Here is a 6,942-nt window from a genome sequence, read left to right as displayed (position 1 = left end):
AATGTGCAGCTGCAGGGCCCAGCCGGAGAGTGGGAGAACCTACAAACAACCCTTAGCTGCTTCTCTCAAGGATACCAGTGCCTGGGACAGACCCCTAACATCAGAAAAACAAAGCTGCTTCACCAGCCTAGGGCCAATCAACTGTCCTGGCAAAAATGTTCATTGACAGACAGGAGCTGGAGTATGTTGAATATTTGCAAAGCTCAGCAGCCATCTCTCAAAGAATATAGACAGAGGTATGGAATGACAACAATATAACAGTTATATTTATATAAGGTATGGAAAACATACAGATACAATCTATACTTTACCAATATTGAATCAGTAAACAGTGAAGAAAATCAAAGTCAATCTGATAACAGTCTGAACTAAAGTCAAAAGGGAGCTAGTCTGAGTCAAGCTGAAGCAAGGAGATCCTAGGAAATGAGTCTGGGAGATTGGGCTCTAATGAGCTGTATCTCATCCCTCCACAGGGTGAGTTACCAGCTGCCGAATCAAGAAGCACCCAGATTTTCCAAGAACCAAACGCAAGTTCAGAAAACCAAACACACTCCCCAACAGTCACAAAATGCACACAAATCCATGAGATCAAATGTATCCAGTGACCACCACAAACGCATACACCTACGTCCAGGTTCTCTGGAAACCCCCTCAAACACAGAACCCTAGTGATTACAAGTATGAATTCACACAGACACCAAGGTACTGCACCGTGGAGCCCCGTGGACTCCCTGACTCTCCACAGAGTACGCACGCAACAAGAGAACCAACCACAAACCTCACACGCACACACAGAGCGAAGTTCTAGGGTACATAGCCTTCAATCACCCCATTTTCAATAGCCAGTCCTCTGAGGCAAAGGTCCTGTCACTCAGTGTCAATCATATCAAATTCTATCACCTCCGTGAACCACTTTCTCAAAGAGAGACAAGGTTCCTTGGGTGAATTTGGTATCTTTTATTAGACCAACCCAAATAGTTGGAGAATATTTATTAAGCAAGCTTTCGGGTTCAAAAACCCTTCGTCAGGCTAAGGAAGTTTCAGCAGTTTTGTGCTCTTCCTGGATGGAATGAAAAGTAAAGAAGCCAGGGGCTGGGCTGGGCTGGGGAGTCAGTTGCCAGGCAGATTGTAATGTATCAAAAATCCAATGTCTATGTTTAGTCCATGATCTCTAGTATCCAGGAGGTTGATGAAATGGAGCTCATAGGCTCGTCTCTGGGATGTGTTGTGTAAATTTCCCTTGAGGATCAGGACTGAGAGATTGGAGAGAGAGTGGCCCTCCTGTGAGAAATGTGCCCCCACCGGTAATTGGGTGTTTCTGTCTTTGATGGATTTCCGGTGTGCATTCATTCTGGTGCGCAGTTGTTGTCTGGTCTCTCCTACATATCTTCCATCAGGGCATTTGGTGCATTGGATGAGGTATACTACATTCCTGGAGGTGCAGCTGTAAGATCCTGGGATGCTGATGGGTCTGTTGTGGGGTGTAGTAATAGTGGGGGTGGTGGAGATGTGGGGGCAGGTTTTGCATTTCTTGTCATGGCACGGTCTGGATCCTTTTGGTGTGTTCTGGGCTTGAGGAAGTTTGCTTCTGGTGATGAGGTTGGCAAGGTTCGGTGCTTGTTTGAAGGCTAGGATGGGTGGCTCTGGGAAAATCTTTTTAAGAATAGGGTCTCTGTCTAGTATGGGTTGCAATTTTTGAGGATTTTCCATACAGGTTCAAGGGAGGGGTGATACGTCATAACCAGCGGTGTGCGATTTGTGGGTGTTTTTCTTCTGTACTGCAGCAGTTCTTCACGTGGTATCCAGGTGGCTCTTTCAAACGTGCGATCTACCTCTCTGGAGGAGTGTCCTTGCTGGGTGAAAGCCTTTTTAAGATTGGTGAGGTGGCAATCCCAGGTGTTCTCTTCAGTACAGATGTGGTGGTATCTGAGGGCTTGACTGTATATCACAGCTTTTTTGGTGTGTTTCGGGTGATTGCTGGTTCTGTGCAGATATGTATGTTGGTCTGTGGGTTTCTTGTATACTGTGGTCTGTATTTTACCCTTCTGGATACTGATCATTGTGTGTAAAAAGGGGATGTTGGTGCTGGAGTATTCTAAAGAAAATCGGATGGAGGGATGGTGACTCTTGAATTTCTGATGGAACTCAATCAGAGATTGCAGGTTCTCACTCCAAATGATGAAGATGTCATCGATGTATCTTAAGTATAGCAAGGGTTTGATGGTGCAGTTCTTGAGGAAGTCTTCTTCTAAGTGGCTCATAAAAAGGTTGGCATACTGTGGGGCCATTTTAGTGCCCATAGCTGTTCCCATCATCTGGGAAAATCAGGTCCTAAATATCTCAAATTGGCACCCAAAATATGGGGAAATATTTACTTTAAAATATCTGCGTTTTAGTTCTCCAGCTGATATGAATACCATACTTAGCTCATTGTGGCATGGTGGAGGTCCATTTGTTATAGCTTGTGAAGCACTTGGCCAATATAGTGACGAATATCAGAGGAAAACCCATGAAGGAAAATAATAATCATGAGTTCAGAATAGGATTTGAACCTTGTGCAGAAAATGAGGCCTAGGATCACATGCTGGATGACAAGGAAAAAAAAAGCCATAAATACCTACTCATAAACTGAACACTGCTCATCCTGCCAATGATTTCTGTGGAAAAGTAGTAAGTATGTGATAGTAGAAAAGCTGTTTCATAAGGCGCACACATATGGGGCTGGATTTGGGTTGCACTGACATTTTATAACTTTAGAGTGCAAGTTGTGAGATTAGTGTTGTTTTTCATGGGAGTTTTGGAGTGTGATACAGGACTTGGGAAACTGCTTCGTAACAGAAATAACACTGCAGCAAGAGGCAGAGGGAGCTCACTGGAACAGAGGGGAAAAAAAGCAGCCTCCACTCGTTGCCAACTCGTGATGTGCTTATGATATTTTGGTTAAATCTCCAGCTCCCAGACAGGTGACTGTGCAGGGATCTCTGCTTCCACTGCTGGCAACAGCCTGCATCATGCAGTATCACCAGACACCGTGTCCCCCTGTGCTTGGACACCAATCACCGAGCAAACACATCCCCACCCCAAGAGACCACGCCCCGCGCGACCACACCCCTCCTTGCCCCAAGACCAGGTCTCGAAGGCAGCCGGAAAAGACGGGCAGTGCCGAGAGCCGAGCGCGCGCTGATACCCGGCCCTCAGGCATCCCGCCTGCGCAGTACAGGGCGAGCCAGGCCGTGCGCATGCGCTTCACGTGCCCTCACCCCGACCGGGCGCGGATGGCGTCACGCTCTCTACGGAGCATGCTCAGCTCTCGTTTTGCACACATGGGTTTAAGATGGCGGCGCCGGGATTGAGGAGTTTTTAGTTCACACGTGTGGCTGGCGGGTGCGCGCGAGTTTGGCAGCTCCGAGGTGAGGTGCTGGCGCGGCGGGAGCAAGGCCTGACCGGGCCCTCGGCTGTCCGGGGTGGGGCCTGGTGGTGCAGCCTGCCCCCTGGCTCGGCGCTCAGCTCCCCCCTGCATCTCCGGCCCGTGCCCCGCGGAGACTGCCGCCCGGCCTTCCCCGTGTCCCCGCGGTGGTAGAGTCGTGGCATGGGGCCGTTGCGGGGAAGGCAGGCGCAGGGGTTGCGTGGCCCACCTGACACCATGCCTCTGTGCCACCGGGGACTCTTCTGCACACCTCTGGCTAGTCCTGCCACCTGACAGCGCCCTCCACCCCATTCCTACTGTACCAGGTTTATGGACCCGAATAAGGAGTTGACTTTTGGGCAGGGATTATGGCTGGAAATCCTTCTTGGGCCACCCCACAGCATACCTGTGTGGCACTGGGGGACTCTCAGACATCTCTTGACTGGAGCCTTGCCTGGCCCAAGCCATGGTTTCTTTGTGCCCCCATGCCCACTGTACTGAGTGTAAGTGCTCGAAGAAGGAACAGGTTTTTGGGATGCGATTAGAGATGGACATTCTTTTTGGGCCAGCCCACACACTATGACTGTGGCACTGGGGGACTCCAGACATCCCTGACCAGAGCTTGCCCAGCCCAATGCGTGGCTTGGCCGTGCCAGGCTGCCAACCGACAGTTCCCCCCACAGCCACTGTACTAAGTATATGGTCCTGAGTAAGGAGAACTGGTTTTTGAGCTGGGATTATGGTTGGAAATCCTTTTTGAGCCACCTCGCAGCATACCTCTATGGCACCAGGGGGCTCTCCTGGTAATCTGTGACCAGAGTCTTGTACAGCCCAAAGTGCAGTTTGGCTGCGCAAGGCTACCAACTGACAACCCCTCTGGACACCATACTGGAGATACGGGCTCGAATAAGGAGCTGAGTTTTGGGTTGGGGTTATGGCAAGAAATCCTTTTTGGGCCCCCTCACTGTGCCTCTTTCCGACTTGGTATTCTCCCAGACACCCCTTACCAGAGTCTTGCCTGGCCTAAAGTGCAGCTTGTTCCTGCCAGGCTGACAACTTACAGCCCTCCATGCCCACTGTACTAAGTATATGGGCTTGAATAAGGAAATGGCTTTTTGCGTGGGATTGCAGCCCTCCAGATTTGAAATACACAAATGTGTGAAAATATTTTACTGTTGGAAGAGCAGCGGAGACCCTCCAGCAGTGTGGAGCAACAGCAGAGACCCCCCAACAGAGCAACGGAGACTCTCAGAGGTGGTATCTGCAGCAGCGCTTCCTGGCATTGAACTCTACCAATGGTCTCCAGCATCAAGTCATAGTAACTCCTGTGTGGCTCTTACTAGCCAGCTTTTGCTACTTAGGCTGTCATATGTGAAAGAAGCCCAGGAGAGGGGCAGCAACCCTTGCAAAGAGGAGGAATCAACACCCAGGGAAGTTGTGGATTCTCCATCGCTGGAGGTGTCAAGAAGAGGTTGAACAGCTACTGGTCAGGGATGATTTAGTCATAGCTATGCCTACATGTATCAGGGTGTTCATAAGCCTTCTTCAGGGGAACTGAGTGGTGCTACAGCTAAGGCTGGGGACTTGAACTGGGGTAGGCCAATTCTTCTGCTAGGAGCAAAGCCAGAGAGTCCTGACTGGACGGTCTTGCCCTTCACTCAGGGTCAGACTGCCATATTTGGGGTCAGGAAGGACTTTTACCCCATGATCAGATTGACATATGAACTGTGGGGGGTTTTGCCTTCCTGTATAGCAGGGGTGTAGCCTCTCCCTGGGAATCTCTGGAACATGTATTGATAATGTTTCATAAAAACAGGACAGTGGCTGCCATAGTTCTCCCGCTTTACTTGTAGCAGGTTCAGGCATTATGTCTATGATGTATGATTAGATGGGATGGTTTGGATAGGGGTGATCCTGCCTCAGGCAGGGGGTTGGACTACGTGACCTCTGGGAGTCCCTTCCAGCCCCACTTCTACTTGCCACTCCCTGGTAGTAGGGACATGTTTTGGAATGATTCCAAGAGCGTTTTGCCCCATGATGCCAGCCAAAGTGCAGCTCCTAATTGGTAGCACTGTAAATAGCACGTGGGGATGGGGAGTAAATTGGAGGCTGCCAGACCAAAGCGCACTTCGGACCAGGCAAGACTCTGGTCACAGATGTCCAGGAGAGTTCTCCAGTGCCACAGAGGCATGGTGTGGGGTGACCCAAGAAGGATTTTTAGCCATAACCTAGCCCAAATGCCAGTTCCTTATTCGAGCCACTATACTTGGTGGCTGGGGTGCTGTCAATTGGCAGGCTGGCCCAGGTAAGTCTCATTTTGGGCCAGGCAAGACTCTTGTCAGGGATGTCCAGGGGAGTTCCCCGGTGGAACAGAAGTATGGGGTGGCCCAAGAAGGATTTCTAGCCATAATCCCAGCCCAAAATCCAGTTCCTTATTTGGGTCCATATACTTAGTACAGTGGGCATGGGGGGCTATCATTTGGCAGCCTGGCATGAACAAACTGCTCTGGGCCAGTCAAAACTCTGGTCAGAGATGTCTGGAAGAGTTCTCCAGTGCCACAAAAGAGACATGGTGTGTGGTGGCCCAAACAGGACTTCTAGCCATAATCCCAGCCCAAATGCCAGTTCCTTATTCAAGCCATTATACTTAGTACAGTGGGCACGGGGGGCTGTCAGTTGGCAACTTGGCATGAAAAAAACCTGCTTTGGGCCGGGCGAGACTCTGGTCAGAGATGTCCAGGAGAGTCCTCTGGTACCAGGTGGTGGGGTGCCCAAGAAAGATTTCCAGCCATAATCCCCACCCAAACATCAATTTCTTATTTGAGCCGTTATACTTAGTACAGTGGCTGGGGTGCTGTCGGTTGGCAGCCTGGCACAGCTAAGCCGTGTTTTGGGTCAGGCAAGACTCTGGTCAGGGATGTCCAGGAGAGTCCCCTGGTGGCACAGAGGCATGGTGTCAGGTGGCTCAGAAAGGGTTTCCATCTGTAATCTCAGCCCAAATGCCAGTTCCTTATTTGAGCCATTATACTTAATACAGTGGGCATGGGGAGGCCATCAGTTGGCAGCCTGGCATGAACAAACTCCTGGTGGTACAGAGGCATGGTGTGGGGTGGCCCAAAAAGGATTTCCAACTGTAAACCCAGCCGAAACCGGTTCTTTAGTTGAGCACACATACTTAGTACAGTGGGTATAGATTTCATAGACATTAGGGCTGGAGAGGACCTCACAAAATCATCAGGTCCAGCCCCCTGCCCCAGGGGCAGGAAGTCAGCTGGGGTGATGGTTAGACTTTGTCTTCCCTTGGGATGCCTTGGTAAACAGACATTCTTCCAGTTCCTGATGCACATCGTTTCTATACTTAAAGGCTGCCACCAAGTCACCCCTGAGCTTTCGCTTCTCCAGGCTGAAGAGTCCTGTGCCTCTCAGCCTCTCTTCATAAGGCCTGCTCTCTCGAGCTCTAATCATGCATGTGGCTCAAGCTTCTTCACATCCTTTCTAAAGTGTGGAGCCCAGAATTGGATGCAGGACTCCAGCTG

The 6,942-nt window shown here is 50.2% G+C and overlaps 1 protein-coding gene across 3 annotated transcripts in view; it reads left to right on the top strand.

Annotated features, from left to right (window-relative positions):
• Nucleotides 1-3,251: 3,251 nt before the first annotated feature.
• ELP1 (elongator complex protein 1) overlaps nt 3,252-6,942 on the top strand; it is a 58,436-nt gene continuing 54,745 nt past the window's right edge. For all 3 annotated transcript variants that reach the window (XM_006019662.3, XM_025199068.1, XM_025199067.1), the window contains exon 1: nt 3,252-3,410. The gene's annotated coding sequence lies outside the window, so the exon portion shown is untranslated. The remainder of the gene's footprint in view (nt 3,411-6,942) is intronic.

Source organism: Alligator sinensis, unplaced genomic scaffold, assembly GCF_000455745.1.
Source record: "Alligator sinensis unplaced genomic scaffold, ASM45574v1 scaffold607_1, whole genome shotgun sequence".
Lineage (NCBI taxonomy): Eukaryota > Metazoa > Chordata > Crocodylia > Alligatoridae > Alligator > Alligator sinensis.
The sequence above is the reverse complement of the archived record's forward strand: the minus strand, read 5'-3'. Positions and strand labels throughout refer to the sequence as shown.